At 36.4% G+C, this 17,848-nt stretch overlaps 1 protein-coding gene across 1 annotated transcript in view; it reads left to right on the forward strand.

Annotated features, from left to right (window-relative positions):
* The window catches only part of CPA6 (carboxypeptidase A6), a 270,901-nt gene that overhangs the window by 205,851 nt on the left and 47,202 nt on the right, over positions 1 to 17,848 (forward strand). The window lies entirely within an intron of this gene.

Consider the following 17,848-nt stretch of genomic DNA (forward strand, 5'->3'; position numbering starts at 1 on the left):
TTAAATATCCTTGTATACATACAACATATCTGCTGTCTCAAGCTTCAAAAAGAAAAGGGGAAACAATGGTTAAGTACGGAACATCTATTGTTTATAGACTATGGTCTTGTGTATTATTGAAAGACATAAGAATGTATCTCCCAAACATTTTACCTCACCCCCACATATGCAACTTCTTCTTTATTTGTTATAATAATACCTAATATTACTAATACCTAATACCTAAACTTACTTTATTTGTTCATGTGATTATTGTCTGTCTTTTCCTACCAACGCCAAGGGCAGAGACTCTATCTTGTTCATTGACAAATCCTCAGCACCTAGAACAACACCTGGCACTTAATAAATTTTCAAATATTTGTTGTGAATGGGAATAATGAGAATCCAGTGGTAATGATGTAGAAAGATTTCTGGGAGATGACTTGTCAAATCATCTCATAGGATATGAGCAGTACCAGCTGGATTTTTGCAGTACACAATCTGTACAGCCATATATGGCAGCCCTATAACCCAAGCTAAATTTCCAAGGAAGAGGAGACAGTGTGTAACCACAGAAAAAGGAAGAGGTATGCATGATGAGAGTCAATTGAGGGTAGTTGATTTTGGAGCGAGACCAAGAAACATCAATTAAGATTTAGGTTCCATCTCACCAAAGATGAAAGAGAAAAGGCTTCTCCCTCCTCCCTCCTCCACCAGGCCATCTTCAAGCGTACAGATGAGTCTAGACATTTCTGTGCTTCTGCTGCCCTTTCCACACCTCTCTCACTCTCGCTGTTTATGGCTGTCACTTGCACCTCCGTTTTATCACTTACGTTTCCCACCGGAGTCAGGGTAGCAACCAGAAATCAAAAAAAGGTGGCCTAAGAGTCACTTGTCCCAGTGTCCTTGTGGAAGCAATGGGGCTGCCAAAATGTGACAGCCACGTGGTAGCAATGACTGGAGTGGGTCAACATTTACACATTGCGGGCTTGTAAGGAATGTCCTTACCTTGCTTTAAAGCTCCCATTACTCGGTGGTGGTGGGAGCAGGGAGAATGGGGATTTCAAAGATTTAAATAACCTTAAACCTGCCAAGCACTGGAACATTATCTTTTACACACTCCTTCCCTTGTTAAATCCTCAGTGTTCCAAAGAAGGCAGGAGTGGCTGGTCCAAGAGGGGGTCTAGGCAGTGTCCCTTCCAGGGGTCAACTCCCTTCCACCACAGAAATCCCATAACCAGTGCCCAGGCTCTTAACTTGTCTAATTTCCATGCCACCTCTGGGGGCACCAGGGAACCTCTGGGCTCTGTCTCTGCCTCCCGGGAGACTCTAGGATGCTATGTCTAGCCCTCTCTTGGCTGATACATGCCACGCGGCCGATTGTCCCCTCTGCATTTGCCCCTTCTTGGCATGTGAGGTTTACGTGAGGCAGTGTCCTCTCAGAGAGACATGCTGAACAAGACAGAGGTCCTCTTTTCTTACATTTTTTTACCCCCATCTGTCAGTGGTTTCTGCCATCTCTTGTTTCCCTGGAGTTTTAAACCCAAGGGAAGAGGCTGGTGTCAGAAGCCAAAAGTTTGGCTTCTTACCTTTGCTTTCTCTCTTTCTTGGGTGCTTTTCCCCAAACTCAACACCTTAAAACCACAAACATTTCTTACCTGATAGTTTCTGTGGGTCAGCAATTCAGGTGCAGCTTAGCAGGAGCCTCTGCCTCAGGCTACAGTGAAGGTAGCAGCTGGAGCTTCAGTCATCTTGAGACTTGGTGGGGGGAGGATCTGCTGAGCTCACTCACAAGGCTGTTGGCAGCCTCAGGTGCTCAGTGGCTGTGAGCCAGAGACATCAGTTCCTCGCCACGTGGGCCTCTCCATAGGGCAGCTCGCAACACAGCACCTGGCTTCCCTCAGAGCAGATGAGGGAGAGAGTGAGAGAGAGCAGACCCAAGATGGAAACCACAGTGTCTTTGTAATCCAATCTCAGAGTGACATCCCATCACTTTTACCATATTCCGTCCATTAGAAGTGACCGCTAGGTCCAGACCATATTAAAGGGGAGGGCATTACACAAGAGCATGGGTACCAAGAGGTGGGACTCATTGGGGACCACCTTAGAGGCTGTCTAACATACCTTCGTGGGACTTTCCCCACAGCCACTGCTATAATGTTTGCATCCTTACTCAAACGAGAACTGAAAGAAAATATATCAAGCCCTTCTGAGATCCTGATAGAATAGTAGATTGCATAGAGATTATGTGCACACATTTAGTAGTTAGACAACCCTGGGTTGGAATGCCAGCTCTGCCATTTACTAGCTGTGTGATTTTGGTAGAGAAGTTGTTTAACCTCTCTGAACCTCAGTAATAATAATATGTGACACATTGGGTTATAGGGAGGATTAAATGATGTAAAAGACTTAATAGAGTGGCTGGCATATAATAAGCACTTAATAAAATCAACTCTTATTACTAGTATCAGCAATTTAGTATTTTTAAATAACCGATGTAAAGAGAATCATTAGAAAGAAAATCAGCAAGATTATGAAAGAACACAACACCACCAGCAATCAATAGGATCTAACAATATTTATAGATCACTCCACCCAACAACAATAGAATACACATTCTTTTCAAGTTCCTATGCAACATATGCCAAGATTTACCACATTCTGGGCCAGAAAATAGACCTCACAAATTTAAAAGAACTGAAATCATACAGACTGTGTTCTCTGACCACAATAAAATCAAACCAGATATCGATAGCAGAAAGATAACAGGAAAACCTCCAAACACCTGGAAATTCACATGCTTCTAAATTATCCATGGGTCAAAGACAAAATCTCAAGAGAAATAAAAAAATATACATCGAACTGAATGAAAACAAAAATACAACATATCAAAATTTGTGGTGCACAGCTAAAACAATGCTGAGAGGGAAATTTATAGCACTAAATGCATACATTAGAAAAGAGAGAAAGTCTCAAAACACTAATCTAAGCTCTCAGTTCAAGAACTTAGAAAAAGAGTAGAAAATAAAATCAAAGCATGCAGAAGAAAGGAAGTAATATAGATAAGAGCAGAAATCAATGCAATTGAAAACAGAACATCATTAGCGAAATTAATGAAACAAAGAGCTGAGTCTTGAAAAAAAATCAATGAAATTAACAAAGTTCTTGAAAGGAGAGACAAAGAAAAAAGACAGAAGATACAAATTAACAATGTCAGAAATAAAAAGGGGAATATCACCACAGACCCTGCAGATATTGAAAAGATAATAAAAGAATACTATGAATAACTGTATACATAATAAATGTGACAACTTAGACAAAATAGATCAATGAATTGAAAAACACAAACTACCACAACTAATCTATTATGAAACAGATAATTTGGATATTACTATTAAGGACCCTGAATTCATGATTTTAAAATTAAAAAAAAAAAACGAAATCTCCAGACTCAGATGGTTTCACTGAAGAATTCTACCAAATGTTTAAAGAAAAATTAACACCAATACTACACAATCTCTTTCATAAAATAGAAGAGAGAACACTTCCAATTCATTTTATGAATCTAGTACTACCCTGATACCAAAATCAAATAAATACAGTAGGAAAAAAGAAAGCTAAAACAATATCCCTCATGAAAATAGATTCACGAATCCTTAACAAAATATTAATAAATAAGGGCCAGCCCAGTGGCCTAGTGATTAAGTTCAAGTGCTCCACTTCAGCACCCTGGGGTTCGCAGGTTTGGATCGTCAAGCCATGCTGTGGTGGCATCCCACATACAAAATAGAGGAAGATTGGCACACACGTTAGCTCAGCAACAATCTTCCTCAAGCTAAAAGAGGAAGATTGGCAACAGATGTTAGCTCAGGGCCACTCTTCCTCACCAAAAAAAAAATATATATATATATATATATATATATATATATATAAAATAACAAATAGAATTTAGAAATCTATAAAAATAATTAACACCATGACCAACCGGGGTTAACTTCAGGGATGCAAGCCTGGTTCAGTGTTTGAAAGTTAATCAATGTAATCTACCATAAGAACAGGCTAAAGAAGAAAAAATCAAATAATCTTATCAATTGACACAGAAAAAGCATTTGGTAAAATTCAACAACAGATTCATGACAAAACCTCTCAGAAAAATAGGAATAGAGGGGAACTTCCTCAACTTTATATAGAACATCTACAAAAATCCTACAGCAAACATTATACTTAATGGTAAATGACTAAATACAGGTAAAGATCCGCTCTCACCACTCTTAATTAACATAGGGCTGAAAGTTCTAGTCAGTGCAAGGCAAGAAAAGGAAATAAAAGGCATACAGATTAGAAAGGAATAAATAAAATCATTCTATTTGTAGGTGACATGATTGTCTACATAGAAAATCCCAAGGAATCTACAGAAAAATTCATAGAATGAGTGAATTCAGTGAGATCACAGGATACAAGATAAACATACAAAAATCTATTGTATTTCCCTATACTAGCAATGAACAGGTGGATGCTGAAATTAAAAATACAATGCCATTTATAATTACAAAAAAAAATGAAATACTTAGGACTAAATCTAACAAAACATGTACATACAGGACTTATATGCTGAAAACTACAAAACACTAGTGAAATAAATCAAACAAAATCTAAATAAATGGAAAGACATACTGTATTCATGGATTGAAGGACTAGATATAGTAAAGATGTCAATTCTCCCCAAATTGATATACAGGTTTAATGTAATTCCTATAAAAATTCCAGCAAGACTTTTTGTAGATATAGGTAAGATTATTTTAAAATTTGTATAAAAAGGCAAAGGAACTAGAAGAGCTAAAACTATTTTGAAAGAGATTCATTCTACCCAATTTCAAGACATATTATAATGCTACAGTAATCAAAAATGTGTGGTGTTGGTGAAGAGATAGATAAATGGAACAGAAGTGAGGGCCCTGAATTAGACCTACACAAATATGCCCAGCTGATTTTCAACAAAAGTGCAAAAGAAATTCGATGGGGGAAAGATAGACTTTTCAAAATGATGCTGGAGCAAGTAGACTTCCATAGGCAAAAAAATGAACCCCGACCTAGGACTCATACCTTATACAAAAATTAATTCAAAATAGATCACAGACTTAAATGTAAAATGAAAAATTATAAAACTTTTAGAAAAAAACATAGGAAAAAAATCTTCAGGATCTAAAGCTGGGCAGAATCCTCAGACTCGACACCAAAAGACTTTCCATAAAAGGAAAAGTTGATAAATTGGATGTTATCAAACTTAATCAAAATTAAAAACGCTTGCTGTGTGGAAGACCCTGTTAAGAGGATGAAAAAGACAAACTACAAACTGGGAGAAAATATACGCAAACCACATATCCGATAAAGGACTCATATTTGGAGTACATAAACTCAAAACTTGCAATAAAGAAGCATGCGATCCAATTAGGAAAGGGCAAAAGACATAAAGAGACATTTCACCAAAGAGTATACAGATGGCAGAAAAGCACACAAAGATGCCATTAGGTCAATTCAAACTAAAACCACAATGAGCTACCACTATACATCTATCAGAATGGCTAAAATTAATCCTACATATATAAATGGGAGGGGGGAGAGGGAGGCAGAGAGAGAGACCACCACCAAACGCTGGAGAGGATGTGGAAAAACTGGATCACTCATACATTTCTGGTGGGAATGTAAAATGATAGAGCTACTCTTGAAAACAGTTAACAGTTTCTTTTAAAACTAAACATGCAACTACCATATGACCCAGTAATTGTACTCTTGCCATTTATCCCAGAGAAATTAAAACTTAAGTTTTCTCAAAAACCTGTACACAAATGTTTATAGCAGCTTTATTTATAATAGCCAAAAACTGGAAACAATCCAGATATCCTTCAGTGGGCAAAAGGTTAAACAAATTAGTACATGCACACCGTGGAAAACCACTCAGCAATAAAAAAGAGCAAACTAGGGAAACTCAACAACCTGAATGACTCTCCAGAGAATTATGCTGATTGAAAAACCAATCCCAAATAGATATATACTGTATGATTTCATTTGTATAATGTTCTTGAAGTGATAAAATTATAGAAACAGAGAACAGGTTAGTGATTGCTGGGGGTTAAGGAGAGTTGGAGGTGGGAAGAAAGTAGATGTGGCTACAAAGGCATCACGAGGGGTCCTTGTGGGGATCGGAAGGTTCTGTATCTTGCCTGTATCAATGTCAGTAGCCTGATGGTGATATTGTACTATAGTTTTGCAAGATGTTACCATTGGTGGAAAGTGGGTAACGGGTACACAGGATTTCTCTGTATTAATTCTTGTAATGTGAATCTACATTTATCTCAAAATAAAAAATTTGCTATAAAAATAATAGCCAGGTCTCCATACTCCTGGGTTCCATTCTCTTTGGAACCAGGTGCTATCTGTCTCTTGCCTAGAGAATCAGAGGCAATTTCATCCCTGCTCTCTTCTCTGCTGTATAATCCTCATCAACTGCCCCTGACTCTGTACCATGGAAACCAGAAGCACCAAGACATGAGCCTGGATCCAAATGTCCCTCTCTTCTCTGGCCAGCTTGACTATCCCACGCCATGCCCTAAGAGCACTTCCGCTTCTGCTCCCCACTCCAATTTAGTAGATGGGTCCCTGAATGTCTTCAACACACAAGGCGCAGAAAACAGTAATACAGAAACAAACCACCTGGCTTAAATGACTGGTGAGCCAGGCTTGATCATTTTATTTTTAAGATTGCTCAAATGAATTCATTATCTCATCATATAACTGATAATTGTATTCATTATCTCAGCATATAACTGCTGGTTGGCAGACATTTTTTAAATGCTAAATACACAATAAGATTGTGGGTTTTTATCTTTTAAGTTGAAAATCATTTAATTATGTTGAAAAATATAGAGCCATCATTTTTTATTTCAGTACATGCTGTTTCTGTCTTTTTTCTAGTATTCATATCACAAATTTTTATATCTTATAAGCGAAATAAAGGAAACAAATAGAGGTACTCTTGGATAGCAAAATCTTTCTCTTGTTAAATGCTTGTCTATACCAGGTCAGCAGAACCATTACTAATGTTATATGTATAGTACTGTGGGGTTTTTTGGGGGGGAAGGAAAAGAGGGAGTAGATATGGTGGACTTACTATTGAAATGTGTACTACAGATGCCCCTTCACCATGAAACCAAAAAGGAGCTTTAAGGAACACCACCTTTGGTGATAAAGTTTTCTTAAATTTGTCATGAGCCAAGAGGGATGATACAGACACTAAATTGATCAAAGAAAGAAAACTACAATAGATATATAAGGAGAAGGAAACAGAGATAAATATATAGAACTTGGAGGTTATCTTTCTGCAAAAGAGAACAGATATTATTTACAGGAGAGTAAGAGACTTAAATCTAGGGGCAAATAGAAGTCAGAGAACAAAGAAAATAGCAATTAGAGACTTAGGAAAAGAGACACTCAAAAAGCTTAAAAGTAATGGACTTCAAAATTAAATTACAAAGCAAAATACTAAGTTAAAAATAGTGTTATAAACAGTTTAGCAGTTCCTCAGAAAGTTAAAAATAGAGTGACAATGTGACCCACTCCTGTGTATATAATCAAGAGAAATGAAGACATATATCCACACAGAAACTTGTACATGAATGTTCTTAACATTATTCATAATAGCCAAAAAGTGGAAGCAACTCAAATGTCCATCAACTGGTGAATAGAGAAACAAAATGTGGTATATCCATACAATGGAATATTGTTCAACCATAAAAGGAACGGAGTATAATACAAGCTACAACAGGGATGAAGCTTACAAACATGCTAAGTGAAATAAGCCAGACACAAAAGGCCTCATGTTATGTCATTCCATTTATATGAAATGTCCAGAATAGGCAAAGCCATAGAAACAGGAAGTAGATTAGTGGTGGCCAGGGAATGGGGTAAGAGGGGAATTGGGAGTGACGACTAACAGGTATGCTGTTTCTTTTTGGGATAGTGATAGTGATTGCACAGATAGTGATGATAGTGAGTGATTGCATCAGATAGTGATGATGATTGTACAATATTATGAATATACTAAAAACCACTGAACTGTACACTTTAAAATGGTGAATTTTGTTATACGAATTACATCTCAATAAAAAAAGGAATAAAGTGCTGATACATGCTACAACATTGATGAACCTTGAAAACACTAGGCTAAGTGAAAGAAGGCAGTCACAAAAGACCACATATTACACAATTCCACATATTTATATGCAATGTCCAAAGCAGGCAAATTTATAGAAACAGTAGTTTAGTGATTGCCTATGGCTGGGGAGAAATGAGTGGCTTGGGGAGTTGATACCTAAAGGATATGAGATTTATTTTTTGGATGATGAAAATATTCTAAAATTATACAGTGATGGTTGCACAACTCTGTGAATATACTAAAAATCACTGAATTATACACTTTAAAAGGATGAATTATAAGATGTGTGAATTGTATCCCAATAAAGCTGTTATTTTTAAAATTAAAGTTAATTAGAATTCCCCTAGAAGATATTTATATTGATCAGTCCAACAATTTCCTGTTGATCACTACATTTTCAGCACTCTGCTAGCGTGATTGGGGTCAGCAGAAATATGAGTCACGGTCCCTGCACTCAAGGAGTCTACGTTCTGTTTGAGGAGCAATATTTATGTGCAAGAAACAATGGTAAACAACATAAAACAGTGTATCTTTGGGGATTAAATTATATTGACTATAGTAACTGAAGGAATTTAGGAATCAGAGAAATCCATGAGACTTGGGAAGAAGACACGTTTTGGGGAAGATTTGAGGAGGTGTGTCTCGTTAGGCCTTGACTGAGGAGCAGGAATTTGATCAGGGAGATAAAAGAGTGTTCCAAGAAAGAAAAAAGACTAACGTTGAGAACATGGTGTATGTGTGGTTGTAGATTCATGAATCTGTGTGAGTAGATTCTAATGCAATATGAGACTGACTGAAAAATTATACTTAGCCTTGGAAGCCAAACAGAGTTTAGTCCAATAAAGTAAAATGAGAAAACACTGATATGTAGTGAAAAGTATGTGTCATTGTCAGAGAGTTTAAAGATGAAAGGCAATGACATATGAATGAAAGAAAGAAGGATGAGTCCAGAGGAAGGGTGACGAAATAGAAGTTTTTAGGGCAGGAATCTACACGTGGACATGGAAGGAAGAGTGGATGGAGGAATGGAAAGTAAAGAAAGCATATACCTAGTTCAAAGAAAGATTCATTCATTCTACCAAATGCTTAGTGAGCACTTCTTTCTATGTGAAGGCAGCTTGCTAAGTCCTGTAATGGTACAAGTACTGTACTGTCAAGTATAAGACATTAACCCTTTCCTCAACTCATTTACAATTCTACTGGGGAGATGACACACAAACACAGACGATAACACCAATAAAAGAAGTCTTTAGGAATTAATAATCAGCTTAATATAGGGATGAAAGTGCAGGATAGGTCAAAGATGGCAAGATGACCAAGAGAGTGATGGTGTCATTGAAGTTGAGGGAGCTTCAGTTGAAGTGTTGGCGGTATCATTAGTTAGAAGGGAAGAAGTCAACGCAACAGTACATTAAACAGGTTAAATGACTGATTTATTCAACAAATGATTACTAAGTGCCTACCACGCACCAGGCCAGGCACTGTTAATGCACTGTGGATACTGGGGAGGAAGAGGAAGGACCATTAATAACTGTGCTCTCACACAACTTGAATCTCATGGACTAAAAGAATGACATACTCTCTAATGAGAGGTTAAAGAGATTCAGTAAGCAGCCAAAATGAATGAATACCTAATTCACAGGCTTAATTTGGGCAGCAGATGTCCAGAGATAAATTCTAATGATTTTTGCCCACAATAGCAAAGTTGTTTCTAAGTTCTTTTCTTGTCTGTATTGCTTAATCTGGTAAGAAGAGACGGGAAAAGGACAGAAAATTGTAGCAGTTCACCCATGAAGTTCTGGCACAAGTTCAGAAGGACTAATATTGATATATAGGGGTAGCCAAGAATTTTCAGTAGCAGCCCATTTTCACATCTTTTTATTTTTTAATTGTGAAAAGGTCACTTAATTCTTTGTTGCCAATGCAGATGGAACAGCATTTGCTTCATTTCTCAGAATCGTCTCCAACTGAATGAGGCAATTTGGCCTGTGTTCACTTTTGAAAGTTTGAAATTGCTAATCTCCTGGATTGAATATTTCAAGCCATGGCTGGTGCTAGCTGGCCCAGAGTTATGAATAGCACTTAAATTTTGCCTGAAATAAGTCCACATTGCTGGGGCAAATTTGACCCGAGTCTTTATTCATAGAATACAATAGTCCCTCCTTATCCACAAGGGATACATTCTAAGACACCTAGTGGATGCCTGAAACCACAGATGGTACTGAAACCTATACATACTATGTTTTTTCCTATACTAAGCATTTATCACTCACTGTGGCCATAACTTTTGCAGTTTGAGGTGTGACAGCAAAATTAGAACAAATTTCTTTTCCCTTCTTCACAATGGATAAAAGATTCATTCCTACTGTAGATCTTAGCAACCTCAGCATACAATTTTTTTTCTTTCCTTATTAAGTCAAGAACTTTCAAATTTTCACTTAAAGGAAGCACTTGATGGCTTCTCTTTGACATATCCAAAATTGCCAGTCTTGCCCTTTGAGGCCATTATTAAGTAAAATAAGGGTTATTTGAACACAAGCACTGAAGTACCATGACAGTTGATCTGATAACTGAGATGGCTACAAAGTCTAATGGGCGGGTAGCCTATACTGTGTGGATACACTGGACAAAGAGATGATTCACCTCCTGGGCAGGATGGCACAAGATTTCATCAGGCTATTCAGAACAGCACAGAATTTAAAATTTATTAATTGTTTATTTCTGGAATTTTCCATTTAATGTTTTCTGACTGCAATTGACCACAGGTAACTGAAACTGCAGAAAGCAAAACCGGGGATAAGAGAGGACTATTGTATTTAGAAAGTAACTTGGGGAAATATTATTTGGTTTTCAAGTGAGGAAGACATTCCAAGCACAAAAGCAAAGGAGGAAGGCATAAAGGAAATAATTCATAGCCCTGACTTCATAAAATATCTTAGAGCCATATTTAATGATGTGGGAAGCTGTCCATGACATGCTGCTATATCAAAAAACCCAGCATGGGCGTTATAATTTCAACGTTGTGAAATACATATCCAAGAAACATATACATGAGAAATACACTAAATGCTAAAAGAATTATGGGTGATTTTTATTTTCTTCTTTATTTTTTCCAAATTTTCTGTATTAAATAGAACCAAAAATGATATTTTTAAAACAAATTTAATCCAGCCAGAACTGAGTACATTTCATTCTCAGACTAAACTCATTTATGCTTGAGTCATATATCCCTACAGGTATTTTAGAATCAGTCGTTGAATTCTATTTAACTCAGTGGCAGATGAAAGATAAAGCAAGGGTTTGTGAGAAGATGATCCACAGGCAAATTGGTGAACGAAAATGGTCTGAAATGGAGAATTCTTCCAGACTTTGAAGAAGTATAATATACAGGTGGATCTAATTTGATCTTGTTACAGAAAGGCAGCAGCTCACAAAAAAAGAAAAAGAGAGAGAAAAGAAAACCTTCCTTAGTGTCCCAGGTGATCCACAGTATTCCTCTGCTGCTACATAATGTGAAACCTCACCCTTCCAGGCCCAGCCTGATTACACTGGAAAACCACCTCCATTACACATTCCCACTCATCTACACTTGGCACTAGTGATAGCTATTCTTGGTGCCAAAATCTGGCATGTGATTCAGATGTGCTATGTAGATAATCAAATAGCCAAAAATAGAAATAGGAGACTTCAGGGAAGGGAGTTATTTTCTAAGAACCAGCTGATGATTCTGAGCAAGATGAGTAGTAGTATGTGGAGGCTATGGTGGGTTGGGTGTATAAGGCACAGCTCTAAGGAAGACTTGGAGCACTGGCTGTGGGAGAAGTCCTCCAACTGGGAAGACTTTCCAGAATGGGAAGGCTCTTTCTGCCAGGACTCAAGAGCTTTCCAAGGAATACTCCTTTGGACAATCATTTCTTTCAGTCTCATTATGTCTTGGTTATTAAAGGTAAAAATATAATATAAACCCTCAAATGTAGATGTGAAATTCAATCAAAGTTTTGGTTAAGAAATGCATCACTAGAGGTAAACCTTTTAAAGAAGAGAACTTAAATCGTATGTATAAAATGTGCCAAAAGCCAGCGATAAATAAGTAATTGAAAAGCCCAGATCAAATATCTAATGAGTTCAGTCGAGTAAGCAAATAAGTCTTTGTTCTTAATTGCATAATAAAAAATACTTCATCATGGGGCCAGCCCAGTGGCATAGCAGTTAAGTGAGCACGCTCCGCTTCGGCGGCCCAGGGTTTGCAGGTTCAGATCCCAGGCGCGCACCATCGCACCACTGGTCAAGCCATGCTGCGGCAGCGTCCCATATAAAGTAGAGGAATATGGGCATGGATGTTAGCCCAGGGCTAGTCTTCCTTACCAAAAAAAAAAAAAAAAAGTTCATCATATAAAAATAATCTGCATTTTTTAAGTTCACTACCATTCCAAGTATTTATAATATTTTTATTTGTTTTCTGCCAGCCTTTTAGTACCTTGAACTCCCCATACTCTCCCATCCTTCTCATCCTCCCCAATCTGCTCTTTAAGCCTTTGCATCCTCCAGCCTAGCTCTTTCTCTTCTTCTATTCAGTTTATAACGTCTTATACATACGACAGTCTATATTAATGTTTGTTCAATTTAATTTAATTGAAATCCATCGCATCCATTTACTCCACCATCCAATATCTGAGAATGTTCTGGGCTTGTTTATATAGGCAGTTCTTGCTTTTCCTGCATGGTGGTGCAGGGCTGTAAAGTGACTATGCAAGCTGAAGCCATAAAAGTCTATCTTAATAGGGAAAATTGTGTGTGTTCTATGAGCTTGACGTATTTTTGTCAAAAGATTAAAAACTCCCTTACTCTGTTATAAATAGGTAGGGAAATGACCAAAAAATAGCAAAACTAATATTTATTACACTGTAATTATTAGAAATACTGATAAGGAAAATGTCTTATTTCTTTGTAAAAAAAAGAAAAACCTTATCACGAGTAGTTTGGATAGTGCTTGCCTTGTCATTATATAACTTACAGCATGAAGTGAGCATTTTTTTACACCTGGGCAAATTGTCATTGCTCCTTTCTGAGTTTGAATCAGCTTCCAATATTTTTTTCCTTTGAGCTTTCAATGTTGTCAAGTATCTTTGATCACATTAAAGAGTTTCTTTAATGTGAAATGTTGACAAAATCATTTCTTATGGAACATCTCCTCCTTTTCATCACAACCACTTTTCTCATTCAGGTTGGTAAGTTTGTCTTCATTAAGTTCCTCTGGCTGCATATCTAGAGTTGAATGGTGGCAGTGTTAACATTCCTGTGGTCAGCTATTTCTTCTATAACTCTGTTTACATTTGATTCAAATTTCACCTCTCCGCTATCACTTTTCATTTCCTTGCTGCACTTTAATCTTTGTTGGCCAATCTCCGCTTACCATCATCTATTTTTGTAAAATGCTACATAGGTTTATCCCTGGCAGACAACGGGGCAACACAGCTATACACTTAGCTGTCTATGTGTGAACTGAATAAGAAATGCATAGTGACCAATCACTCACCGACAGACTTTAAAAGAAGTGGCATAATTGGTGACAGATCTTGATGGGCATCTGTTATTTACATAGTGATTTGTAGACTAAAGATCTAGCAGTGGTAACCGAAATGTGAACTGTACTTGTTGGAGGACTGATGTTCTTTGACTAAACTATGGTAACTGAAATTTGTGTATATTGGAGCCATGCAAAGTGAGGGTGCCTGTACTTTCTCTTTGGTAGGTAAAAGATTTTTACACAATAGATTTTCATAAAGCCACAAAGTTGGTCCTGACCACTACTCTGTTGGTCCTGAGTAAATACAATCAACCATTGTTATTAGGCTATCTCGGTGTAAAAGTTCTAGAAATGTGAGGCGGCATTAGGGAAAAGTAGGGTGGACATGCATCTAACGTTATATTGTTCGTGGTGACACAAAACATTTCAAATATTTATCTATATCTCTTATTCAAAGATATAGATTAATATATAACATTTTTCAATTGTCACCTGCCTTGTTAGTCAATCTCCAGGCAGTTCTTTTTTTTTTTTTTTTTTTTTTTAAAGATTTTATTTATTTATTTTTTCCCCCCAAAGCCCCAGTGGACAGCTGTATGTCACAGTTGCACATCCTTCCAGTTGCTGTATGTGGGACTCGGCCTCAGGATGGACGGAGAAGCGCTGCCTCGATGCGCACCCGGGATCCGAACCCGGGCCACCAGCATCGCAGCGCGCGCACTTAACCACCAAGCCACGGGGCCAGCCCTCCAGGCAGTTCTAAGTATAAATTATCTAAGTATAAAAAATAACTTGACTTTACAAGATTAGCATATAATTTTCCAGTTCTCCATCCTTCACTCACATAGCCTTTTGCTCATGTTGCTTTCAAACTATTATTTAGTTACCCTTTTGTATTTAATGAGCTTTTCATAGTATGACATCAAATATCTTTATAGATTAAGCTCCCTTTTTAAAATTTCCCTGGAAACTCTCTCCTGCTCTAATTAATTCTCCTAGTATTGAATTTTAAATACCTTCTGTAAGTCAAGATGCATCCATTTTGGTGCTACAACTTTTTTCCACCCTAAATAATTTTACTCTGCTCCAGTCCAAGTGAGGATATTCTTCAGTTTGACTGGTGACTGTGCCCTCCCTTTGGCTCAGCTGTAACATGCGTAGTTCTCCCAGTGTGCCCTTCACTGAATGTGGGGTTATTACTTTTTGGGTCTCTATAGTGATTCTAGAAGAAAAATAAAAATAATGGAAAATATAAAAACTACCTTTTTAAAAGCGAGTAACACCGATCCTCAAAAAAATGCCCCAACATTGCCAGTTGTCATGGGGCTCTAAGAAAGCAACAGCCAACCAAGTAAATCCAAAAACAGTGAAAAGGAGGGAAAGTTTTGGGCCTCACTTTGTCACACCATGCAAAGACTTTAGTAATTGCGAAAATCTTCTTCAAATTTAACCAAAGTTTATTTGGTGAATTCTGGTATATGACATGTATATCTTTATGGGGAAGCCAAAATGGTCTTGGTAGGTGGCAAATGCCAAATAGATTCATTCTTTGTCTTTCTTAATCAACTTCAGAAGTTCCCTAACCTAATACTAAACATATCATTCTCCTAGCAGAAGATAATACTCCAAACTTTCTCTGATATTTTTTAATTGAAAATCAAAATCCATTTCGGTGAAGTCTTCTTAAAATAAATTGATGAAGGTGAGTGTAATACCTAAAGACTGCCACACTGAGGCGTATGGTGCATTGTTTTGTGACTGGCTTTCAGATCACGACTACTTGTCTTCCTCCTAAGCAACAATAGTCAAGAAATTAAACTTGTCAAGCCCAGATGGAACTTGATTAGCAGGCATCTCCTTTTCTGTACGTATGGGTGGTGTGAATTGATTGCTCAAGAGTCCTACACATTAGAAGGAATGTGGTTCTTTATGGTTAGCATATGTTAGAATGATGGAAAATAGAAAGTCACATGGTCATCTTTTTTCTAGAAACTCCACCTAAACCATAAAAGAGAAATGATCTACGTCCTATTGCTTAAAGCTTTCAAGCAAGGAGGTCTCTCCGTCGTCCTATTCAGTAGTGAACAGTCATCACATTGTGATCATTCTCACTTTGTCTGACCAGATGGAGAATGGTTGCAATTCTTAGCGAGTTATAAAAATCACAAATATAGCATATGCAATACAATGACACCCTGTTTATTTGTCAGAGGAAGAACATGTTCTGGCAAGTCTTGGAAATTAAATCCACTCCAGAATAGAATACCAGAGAACAGCTTCCTTATTTAATATATTATTTGGAAATGAAGAACTTCAAAATGAGGTCAGGTTAATGGTCTCAAAATACATAAAACAAAATTTGACAGAATTATAAGAAAAAGTGACAAATCTAAAATAATGTGAGTTTTTTTAACACGACTCTTAGTGATTAAGACAGCAGATAGGCAGAATTTTTAGTAAGAATATAGATGATATAACAATGTAATTAATAAACTTAATCTAATAAACACATATAGAATCCATACCCAATAATTAGAGAATGCACATTCTTTTCAAGCACATTTGGAACATTTGCAGAAATTGACTATATACTAAGCCACAAAGCAAGGTTCAAGAAATACCAAAGAATCTATATCATGCAGACCATATTCTCTGACTGTAATGCAGTTGTTAAAAATTATTTATAAAAATATGACTTAAGAAAACTCAAATATTTTAAAATATAAAAATATTTATAAATATCTCATGGTTTAAAGAAATCAAGGAACATTTTCAACATAGTTGAATGGAAACAAAACTATTATATATCAAAACATATAGAATGTAGCTGATGTCGTACTGAAGGGGAATTTATAGTTTTAAATGTACATATTAGAAAAGAATAAGGTCTCCAAACTAATGAGCTAAGCTCTCAATTCAAGAAATTAGAAAAGGAAAAAGAGAGTCAACAAAAGAAAGAAACAATAAGGAGCAGAAATCAGGGAAACAGGAAGCAAAGATAGATCTTCCCTATTGTATCCTTTTTTAATATTTTATTAATGTCTGCTTTAGGCCTAGATGGTTTACTCACCAAATAATCATAAAGTTATATAACCCTAGTACCAAAACCAAACAAGGACAAAATAAGAAAGGAAATTATAGGCCTATCTCCCTCAAGAATATAGATATAAATATTAACAACCTGAATCCAGCCAATATAATAAGAATATATATCATAACCAAATGGGCTTATCCCAGGAATAAAAGGATGATTTAAAGATAGAAAATTACTTATTAAAATAGATCATAACAACTATATGATTATGCTAATACATGAAGAAAGATTACTTGCTAAAATTCAACATCCATTAATGACCAAAAAATAAACAACAACCTAGTATAAAACAGAATATCTTTAATATATCCAACCTTGATTTCAAAATTAATGTGACGGGAGAAGAGTCAAATATAACCAAGTCAATTTTGAAGTAGAACAACAGCGGGAGACACATCCTACCAGACTCCACAGATTCTGTATAAACCATGGTGTGGTTTTGATGAATGGATACAAACCAAAGTGCATTAGAGCAATTTGTGAAAACTTGACATTGGACGGAGATGGCGTGCTAACTCACTGGGGAAAAGACGAACCATCCAAATGAGTGCAGTGGTGCAACTGGTCTTCTACAATGGAAAAATAAATTAACTAATAAATCCCAACCTCACATCGTGTAAAACACCATTTCTAGGAGGTTTAAGGCTTACATTTGAAGAAAAAACTTTGAAACAACTTTTTGAATACAGTACAATATCTTTATAATCTTAAGGCAGAGATGAGTTCTTAAATAAAATTTATACATTTAATGATGATAAAATTAAAAATTTATGTTCAACAAGGACATGATAAAAATAGGAAACAATAAGCCCCAGAAAGGAAGACGTTTGTGATGCTTATAACCAAACAAAGGATTAACATCCAGAATATAAAAAGAGAGTTTAGTAGAAAAATGGGCAAAAATATGAGGAATTTACAGAATGACCTATTATATAAAAGCTGTTCAATATAATTTGTAATCAGAGAAATGTGACATAAAGCAAGAAAACAAAATTTCATACCCATTAAATTTTTTTTTAATTAAAAGCTTAATGAT

Source organism: Ceratotherium simum, chromosome 31 (assembly GCF_057802395.1).
Source record: "Ceratotherium simum simum isolate JZ-2026a chromosome 31, ASM5780239v1, whole genome shotgun sequence".
Classification (NCBI taxonomy): Eukaryota; Metazoa; Chordata; class Mammalia; order Perissodactyla; family Rhinocerotidae; genus Ceratotherium; species Ceratotherium simum.